This window comes from Arachis hypogaea, chromosome 14 (assembly GCF_003086295.3).
Source record: "Arachis hypogaea cultivar Tifrunner chromosome 14, arahy.Tifrunner.gnm2.J5K5, whole genome shotgun sequence".
Lineage (NCBI taxonomy): Eukaryota > Viridiplantae > Streptophyta > Magnoliopsida > Fabales > Fabaceae > Arachis > Arachis hypogaea.
In genome coordinates, this window is record NC_092049.1 from 66764897 (window position 1) to 66773615 (window position 8719).

Consider the following 8719-nt stretch of genomic DNA (forward strand, 5'->3'; position numbering starts at 1 on the left):
AGAGGAAGAGAGAGAGAGAGAGAAAGAGAGAGAGAAAGAGAGACGAAAAGGGAGAGGGAGAGAGAGAGAGGGAAAGGAGAGAGAAGTGGGAGAGAGAGGAGGGGAGAGAGAGGGGGAAAGAGAGAGAGGATGGGAGAAAGAGGAGAGAGAGAGGAAGGGGAGAGAGAGTAAAGGGAGAGAGAGAAAGAGTATGTAAAAACTAATTTTAAAGTATAAATAAAACCAGTTTTAATTTGGTTTAAAACTAAACTGAACCATAAAAACTGGTTTTTAATAAACTGGTTTTCATAAAAACTATGGTTTCAGTTCAGTTTTTTATTTAAAAAAACTGGTTTATTTAAAACAGTTTCAGTTCAGTTTCAATTCAGTTCAGTGAAACCAGTTTTTTTGCACACCCCTAGTGATTCATGAAATTGAGATTTAAATCTTTTGGCATCATAGGTAGGTGGTTCAGCTTCAATTGGTTGCTTCCCTTTTCTTCTTCTGGAGCTTGACGAGGCCATTTGAATGGGGGTGCAATGGAGTTTAAAAAGAAGACTTTGGATATAGCACGGCTTATGATGAAAAAGAAGGGAAGTGGGCACAGCGTGATGTTCTTGGTTGGAAGATATTATTAACAAGGCAAAGATGCGTGAGTTCAAGAAGTGTTACTGGCCAATTTATAACAAGGATATGACTTATTGAAGTAAGGTAAAGGTGATGGTGGCTCGGTCATATTCAAATGAAGGGTGAGGATTGATGAAAATTTGATGAATGTGTTGTTGAGAGAGTGGGACTGAACGGTGTGCATGTAGAGATGGATGAGGACAAGGACCACCTCTTCATTGGGCATATGGCTCGGTTTCCAAGGTATTGATTATTGCAGATTTGTGCTTCCCAATCATGCACATGTGAACTACTTTTTCTCCTTGGGACAACTGTACAAGGCATGGTGTTGTCCTTTCTTCAGTTTTCTTTATACCTATCCAGTTTAATCAATGCAACAATAAGCAACAAAATTTGAATTTAGCATGGTGGTGATCAGCAAGTGAAAAATAAAGAAAAGAAAAAATTAAAATTTGCTATATGTTCCTTATTCATGAATAACTAACTATGCCCCTTTGAAATTGAACAAAATATTGGTAAACACCAAACTTGTTTTGTGCCAAGTGATTCATATGAAACCCAATTAATGTCTGTCATGGTTAGTATATTCATTACAAGGGACATTTTATTTTCTACCTTAACACAATAAATTCATAAACTGATGCAAGATATGGTTTATCTTTTAATGAATTTGAGTCTTCGAGCAGATGTGACCTTCTTGAAATTCATAGCATATGCAGAACACCAAACTTAATGTTCGGCTATATACTTCAATTATATGAATGAGTATATATCCTAAGATGGTTACGTGATCATCATGCTTGGAAAGCCACTTTAGAGTGCCTTTAGGCACACCAAACTTAGGAATCGGACATATGCTTTAAAACAATGTATGCAGTTATCAAATCTACTCATGAGAGCTTAAATTCATGCTAGAAGACCCATCAATTATTGAAATTAAAATAAAAGCAAGAATATTAAATCATGTGCTGCCTCCCATGGAGCGCTCTTTTATTATCACTAGCTTGACATTGGTTCCTTGTTAGGGTGGTTGATGATTATGGTGCCTCAGCTTGTCCCCTCTCACTGTGAGCCTTCTTCCTGTGCTTTGATGAACAATCTCTATATGCTCCAGTGAGAGTATCTTATTGACAGTGTAATAATCATCAGATTGTGGGGATGTCTCCAACTATTGGTATATCAGTTTCACTTTGTTTCCTTCTGAGAATCCCTCAGTTGGTATTTTCTTATTTTTTCCACCCTTTTGGAACCTTTTTCTTGCTCTTTTTTCCTTCTTTTGGTGACCCTTCCTTCTTGGCAGCAGGCTTTATGTCGGGAATTTTCTTCTCACTGATTAATCTTATAGCCTCTCATTGCAATCCTTTCACATCCTTCTCATCTTCATTACCCTTTTGTTCTTCTCCACTGTTTATCTTTTGCCTCAAAGGTGAGCTGATGAGTATTTCCTTGGGTTTTTCTTTCCTGTTCAAGTCTTCCTCTTTAACTCTCATGCAGCCTTTCTCTTCAGCAGTATGCTGCATCTCTGATGAGCGGATAATTTATACGCTTTTTCACACTATTTTTATATAGTTTTCAGTATGATTTAGTTAATTGTTATTATGTTTTTGTTAGTTTTTATGCAAAAATCATATTTCTGGATTTTACTATGAGTTTGTGTGTTTTTCTGTGATTTCAGGTATTTTCTGGCTGAAATTAAGGGACCTGAGCAAAAATCTGATTCAGAGGCTGAAAAAGACTGCATATGCTGTTGGATTCTGACCTCCCTGCACTCAAAATGGATTTTCTGGAGCTATAGAAACCCAATTGGCACGCTCTCAATTGCGTTAGAAAGTAGACATCTAGGGCTTTCCAGAAATATATAATCATCCATAATTTGCCCGAGTTTTGACAATGCAAACTGACATTCAAACGCCAACTTCCTGCCTTATTCTAAAGTTAAATGCCAGAATCATGTTACAAACCAGAGTTAAACGCCACAAACAGGCTGCAACCTGGTGTTTAACTCCAAGAGAAGTCTCTACACGTGTAAAGCTCAATGCTCAGCCCAAGCACACACCAAGTGGGCCCCGGAAGTGGATTTCTGCATCATTTACTTATTTTCTGTAACCATAGCTACTAGTTTAGTATAAAAACTACTTTTAGAGAGTTATTTTACATCTTTGGACATTTAGTCCTCAGACCTAGGTCTTGGTCATTCTGGTTCCCCCTCTAGGCCGAAGCCAATGAACACCATTATCAGTTATGTATTTTTAACGGTGGAGTTTCTACACACCATAGATTATGGTGTGGAGTTCTGTTGTTCCTCATGAATTAATGCGAAGTACTACTGTTTTTCTATTCAATTCAAGCTTATTCTTATTCCAACATATTCACTCGCACTTCAACCTGATGAATGTGATGATCCGTGACACTCATCATCATTCTCACATATGAACGCGTGCCTGACAACCACTTCCGTTCTATCTGCAATAGCTTGAGTGTGTATCTCTTAGCCTCCATTCCGAAAGATCGAAGTCTTCGTGGTATAAGCTAAAATTAATTGGTAGCATTCTTGAGATCCGGAAAGTCTAAACCTTGTGTGTGGTATTCCGAGTAGGATCTGGGATGGGATGACTATGACGAGCTTCAAACTCGCGAGTGTTGGGCGTAGTGACAGACGTAAAAGGATCAATGGATCCTATTCCAAGATGATCAAGAACCGACAGATGATTAGCCGTGCGATGACAGCGCATTTGGACCATTTTTACTGAGAGGACGAACGGTAGGCATTGACAACGGTGATCCCCCAACATACAGCTTGCCATGGAAAGGAGTATGAATGATTGAATGAAGGTAGTAGGAAAGCAGAGATTCAGAAGGAGCAAAGCATCTCCATACGCTTATCTGAAATTCTCATCAATGAATTACATAAGTATTTCTATCTTATTTTATATTTTAATTTTATTTTAATTTTATTTTAATTATCAAAACCTCATTACCATTTGAATCTGCCTGACTGAGATTTACAAGGATGACCATAGCTTGCTTCATGCCGACAATCTCCGTGGGATCGACCCTTACTCACGTAAGGTTTATTACTTGGACCACCCAGTGCACTTGCTGGTTAGTTGTGCGGAGTTGTGAAAAGGAGTTGAGATTACAATCGTGCGTACTAAGTTTTTGGCGCCGTTGAGATCACAATTTTGTGCACCAAGTTTTTGGCGCTGTTGTCGCGGATTGTTCGAGTTTGGACAACTGACGGTTCATCTTGTTGCTCAGATTAGGTAATTTTATTTTAATTTAAGCTTTTTGTTTTTATTCTTTTTATTTTCAAAAAAATTTCTAAAAAAAAAATAATATATAATTTATATTTGTTCTTCAGAATTTTTAAGAATGAATTCTAGAGTTTCAGATGATGCTTTTATCATCACAGGAGCTAATTGATTCCCATCAATTTGGCTGTTGTACGTAATGATCTGCTAAACTTGGCTGGCTATTGGCCATGTCTAGTGTTGTGGACCAGAGCTTTCACTGAAAGCTTGGCTGGCTAGTAAGCCATATCTAATTCCTGGACCGGAGTTTTAAGCTAACATTGCATGATTCCTGGAACTCTTATTAAAAATTTTGAAATCCTTATTTTTCTTTTTCCAATTAATTTTCAAAAAATACCAAAAAAATTTTTAAAATCATAAAATCAAAAATAATTTTGTGTTTCTTGTTTCAGTTTAGTGTCAAATTGTAAGTTTGGTGTCAATTGCATCTTTTTAATTTTTCTTAAAATTTTCGAAGAACACCTGCATGAAACTGTTCTTCATAATCTTCAAGTTATTCTTGATGATTTTCCTTATTTGATCTTTGCATTTTCTTGTTTTGTATCTTTTCTTGTTTTTCATATGCATTTTCAATTTGTTAGTTTCTAAACATTGAAAATTTCTAAGTTTGGTGTCTTGCATGTGTTTCTTTTCTTAAAAATTTTCAAAAATAAGTTCTTAGTGTTCATCTTGACATTCAAAGTGTTCTTGCATGCATCATGTGTTTTGATATTGAATTTTCATGTTTTGAGTCATTTTGATGTTTTTCTCTCTCCTCATTAAATATTCAAAAATCAAAAAAATATCTTTCCCTTATTCTTCTCATAAATTTCGAAAATTTAGATTGATTTAGTCAAAAGTTTTAAAAATCTAGTTCTTTCTTATGAGTCAAGTCAAATTTTCAATTTAAAAATCCTATCTTTTCAAAACCTTTCCAAAAAAATCAAATCTTTATCATTTTTTCTTTCAATCTTTTTTCGAAAATTTTAAAAATTAATTTTCAAAATATTTTTCTTATTTTTATTTCATATCTTCCAAAATCTTTACTAACAATTAATGTGATTGATTCAAAATTTTAAGTTACTTGCCTAGTAAGAAAGGTTCAATCTTTAAATTTTAAAATCATATCTTTTAGTTTCTTGTTAGTCAAGTAATCAACTTTAATTTCAAAAACAAATCTTTTTAAAATTCTTTTTCAAATCTTTTTCAAAATGATTTTCAATCATATCTTTTTCAAAATCAGTTTCAAAATCCTTTCTAACCTCCTATCTTTTCAAAAATTGATTTTCAAATCTTTTTCAATTAATTACTTGACTTTTTGTTTGAATTTAAAAGTATTCTATTTCAATCATATCTTCTTCAAAACCACCTAAATAATTTTCTCTCTCTAATTTTTAAAAACTTCCCCCCACTTTTTCAAAATTCCTTTTAATTAACTAATTATTTCATTTTTAAATTCGAATTCTTCTCTCTCTCATCTCTTTCTATTTATTTATTTAATTACTAACACTTCTCTTCTACTCAAAATTCGAACCCCTCTTCTTCTCTGTGTTCGAATTTTTCTCTTCTCCTTCTTATATTCTTCTCTTCTTCTACTCACATAAAGGAATATCTATACTGTGACATAGAGGATTTCTCTTCTTTTTTGTTCTATTCTTTTTCATATGAGCAAGAATAGGGATAAAGACATTCTTATTGAAGCTGATCCTGAAAACTAAGAGAAGCTAAAGCACAACCCTCTGGAGAGGACCTGACAGAAATTTTTGAAAAAGAAGGAGACATGGCCGAACCCGATAACAATGATGGAGATGCAAGGAAGGTGCTTGGTGATTTCACTACACCAACTTCCAATATCTATGGAAGAAGCATCTCAATTCCTGCCATTGGAGCAAACAACTTTGAGCTTAAGCCTCAATTAGTTTCTCTAATGCAATAGAATTGCAAGTTTCATGGACTTCCATTGGAAGATCCTCATCAGTTCTTAGCTGAATTCTTGCAAATCTGTGACACTGTCAAGACCAATGGAGTTGATCCCGAGGTCTACAGGCTTATGCTTTTCACTTTTGCTGTAAGAGAAAGAGCTAGACCATGGTTAGATTCACAACCTAAGGAAAGCCTGAACTCTTGGGAAAAGCTGGTCAGTGCTTTCCTGGACAAATTCTTTCCACCTTAAAAGATGAGCAAGCTTAGAGTGGAAATCCAAACCTTTAGACAGAAGGAAGGTGAGTCCCTCTATGAAGCTTGGGAAAGATATAAGCAATTGATCAAAAGGTGTCCTACTGACATGCTTCCAGAATGGAGCATCATATGTATTCTATGATGGTCTGTCTGAGTTGTCAAAAATGTCATTGGACCATTCTGCAGGAGGATCTCTTCATCTGAAAACCCCTGCAGAGGCTCAGGAACTCATTGAAATAGTTGTAAATAACCAGTTCATGTACACCTCTGAGAGGGGTCCTGTAAACAATGGGACGCCTCAGAAGAAGGGAGTTCTTGAAATTGATACTCTGAATGCCATATTGACTCAGAACAAAATATTGACTCAGCAAGTCAATATGATTTCTCAGAGTCTGAATGGATTACAAGCTGCATCCAACAGTACTAAAGAAGCATCTTCTGAAGAAGAAGCTTATGATCTTGAGAATCCTGCAATGGCAGAGGTGAATTACATGGGAGAACCCTATGGAAACACCTATAATTCTTCATTGAGAAATCATCCAAATTTCTCATGGAAGGACCACCAGAAGCCTCAACAAGGCTTCAATAATAATGGTGGAAGAAATAGGTTTAGCAATAGCAAGCCTTTTCTATCATCTTCTCAGCAACAGACATAGAATTCTGAACAGAGCCGTTCTGGCCTGGCGACCATAGTCTCTGATCTATCCAAGACCACACTAAGTTTCATGAATGAAACAAGGTCCTCCATTAGAAATTTGGAGGCACAGGTGGGTCAGCTGAGTAAGAAGATTACTGAAACTCCTCCCAGTACTCTCCCAAGCAATACAGAAGAAAATCCCAAGAGAGAGTGCAAGGCCATAACCATGACCAATAGGGCCAAACCTGGAGAGAGTGAGGAGAATGTGAGTCCCAGTGAGAAAAGCCTCATGGGACGTCCTCTGGACAGAAAGGAGTTTTCCTTTGAGGAACAAAAGGAATCTGAGGCTCATACAGAGACCATATAGATTCCATTGAACTTCCTTCTGCCATTCATGAGCTCTGATGAATATTCTTCCTCTGGAGAGGATGAAGACATCCCTGAAGAGCAAGTTGCTAAATATCTAAGAGCAATCATGAAGCTAAATGCCAAGTTAATTGGTACTGAGACTTGGGAGGATGAACCCCCCTTGTTCACCAATGAACTGAATGCATTAATGAGGCAGACATTACCTCAGAAGAAACCGGATCCCAGAAAATTCTTCATACCTTGTACCATAGGCACTATAACCTTTGAGAAGGCTCTATGTGACCTGGGGTCAGGGATAAACCTCATGCTACACTCTGTAATGGAGAAACTGTGGATCTTTGAGATACAAGCTGCAAGAATCTCACTAGAGATGGCAGACAAATCAATGAAACAGGCTTATGGACTAGTAGAGGACGTGCTAGTAAAGGTTGAAGGCCTTTACATCCCTGCTGATTTCATAATCCTAGACACTGGGAAGGATGAGGATGAATCCATCATCCTTGGCAGACCCTTCCTAGCCACAGCAAAAGCTGTGATTGATGTTGACAGAGGAGAGTTGGTCCTTCAGTTGAATGAGGACTACCTTGTATTCAAGACTCAAGGTTCTCCTTCTGTAACCATGGAGAGGAAGCATGAAAAGCTTCTCTCAATACAGAGTCAAACAAGACCCCCACATTCAAACTCTAAGTTTGGTGTTGGGAGGCCACAACCAAACTCTAAGTTTGGTGTTGAGAGACCCCAACCCTGATCTGATTATCTGTGAGGCTCTATGAGAGCTCACTGTCAAGCTATTGACATTAAAGAAGCGCTTATTGGGAGGTAACCCAATGTTATTTAATTATATCTATTTATTTTCCAATGTTATTTTATGTTTTCTCTAGGTTGATGATCATGTGAAGTCACAAAAACAACTGAAAAATCAAAAATAGAATGAAAAATAGCATTAAAAATAGCTCACTCTGGAGGAAGAGCTTACTGGCGTTTAAACGCCAGTAAGAAGCATCAGACAGGCGTTTAACGCCAGAAAGAAGCATCAAGCTGGCGTTAAACGCCAGAAATAAGCTACAGTCTGGCATTTAACGCCAGAAACAAGCACCAACTTGGCGTTAAACGCCAATAAAGGGTGAAAAGCTGGCGTTAAACGCTAGAAACAAGCAGCAACCTGGCGTTTAACGCCAGAAGTGCACACTAAGGGCGTTTTACACTTCTAAATGGAGCAAGGATGATAAGTCCTTGACCCCTCAGGATCTGTGGACCCCACAGGATCCATATCTACCCCACCTCTTCTTCTCTCTTCTTCACACCTTTTCATAACACTCTTCCCTAAATAACCTTCACCAATCACCTCATTCACTTTTCCCCAAAACCCCACTTACCTCCAAATTCAAAATCCTTTCCCTCCCAAACCCAACCCTAATACACGAAACCTAACCCTCCCCCCACCCCTATATAAACCCCTCACCACTCCTTCATTTTCACACATTACAATCACTACTTATACCCCCTTGGCCGAATTCACCCTCTCCCTCCATCCCCTCCATTTTCTTCTTTTTCTCCTTCATTCTTTCTTCTTTGCTCGAGGACGAGCAAACCTTTTAAGTTTGGTGTGGTAAAAGCATTGCTTTTTGTTTTTTCATAA

At 37.3% G+C, this 8719-nt stretch overlaps 1 non-coding gene across 1 annotated transcript; it reads right to left on the reverse strand.

Annotated features, from left to right (window-relative positions):
• Nucleotides 1-6078: 6078 nt before the first annotated feature.
• On the reverse strand, nucleotides 6079-6186 carry LOC112745187 (small nucleolar RNA R71). Its single transcript, XR_003173129.1, has one exon. It is a non-coding gene; the product is annotated as a small nucleolar RNA R71 (small nucleolar RNA).
• Nucleotides 6187-8719: the final 2533 nt, after the last annotated feature.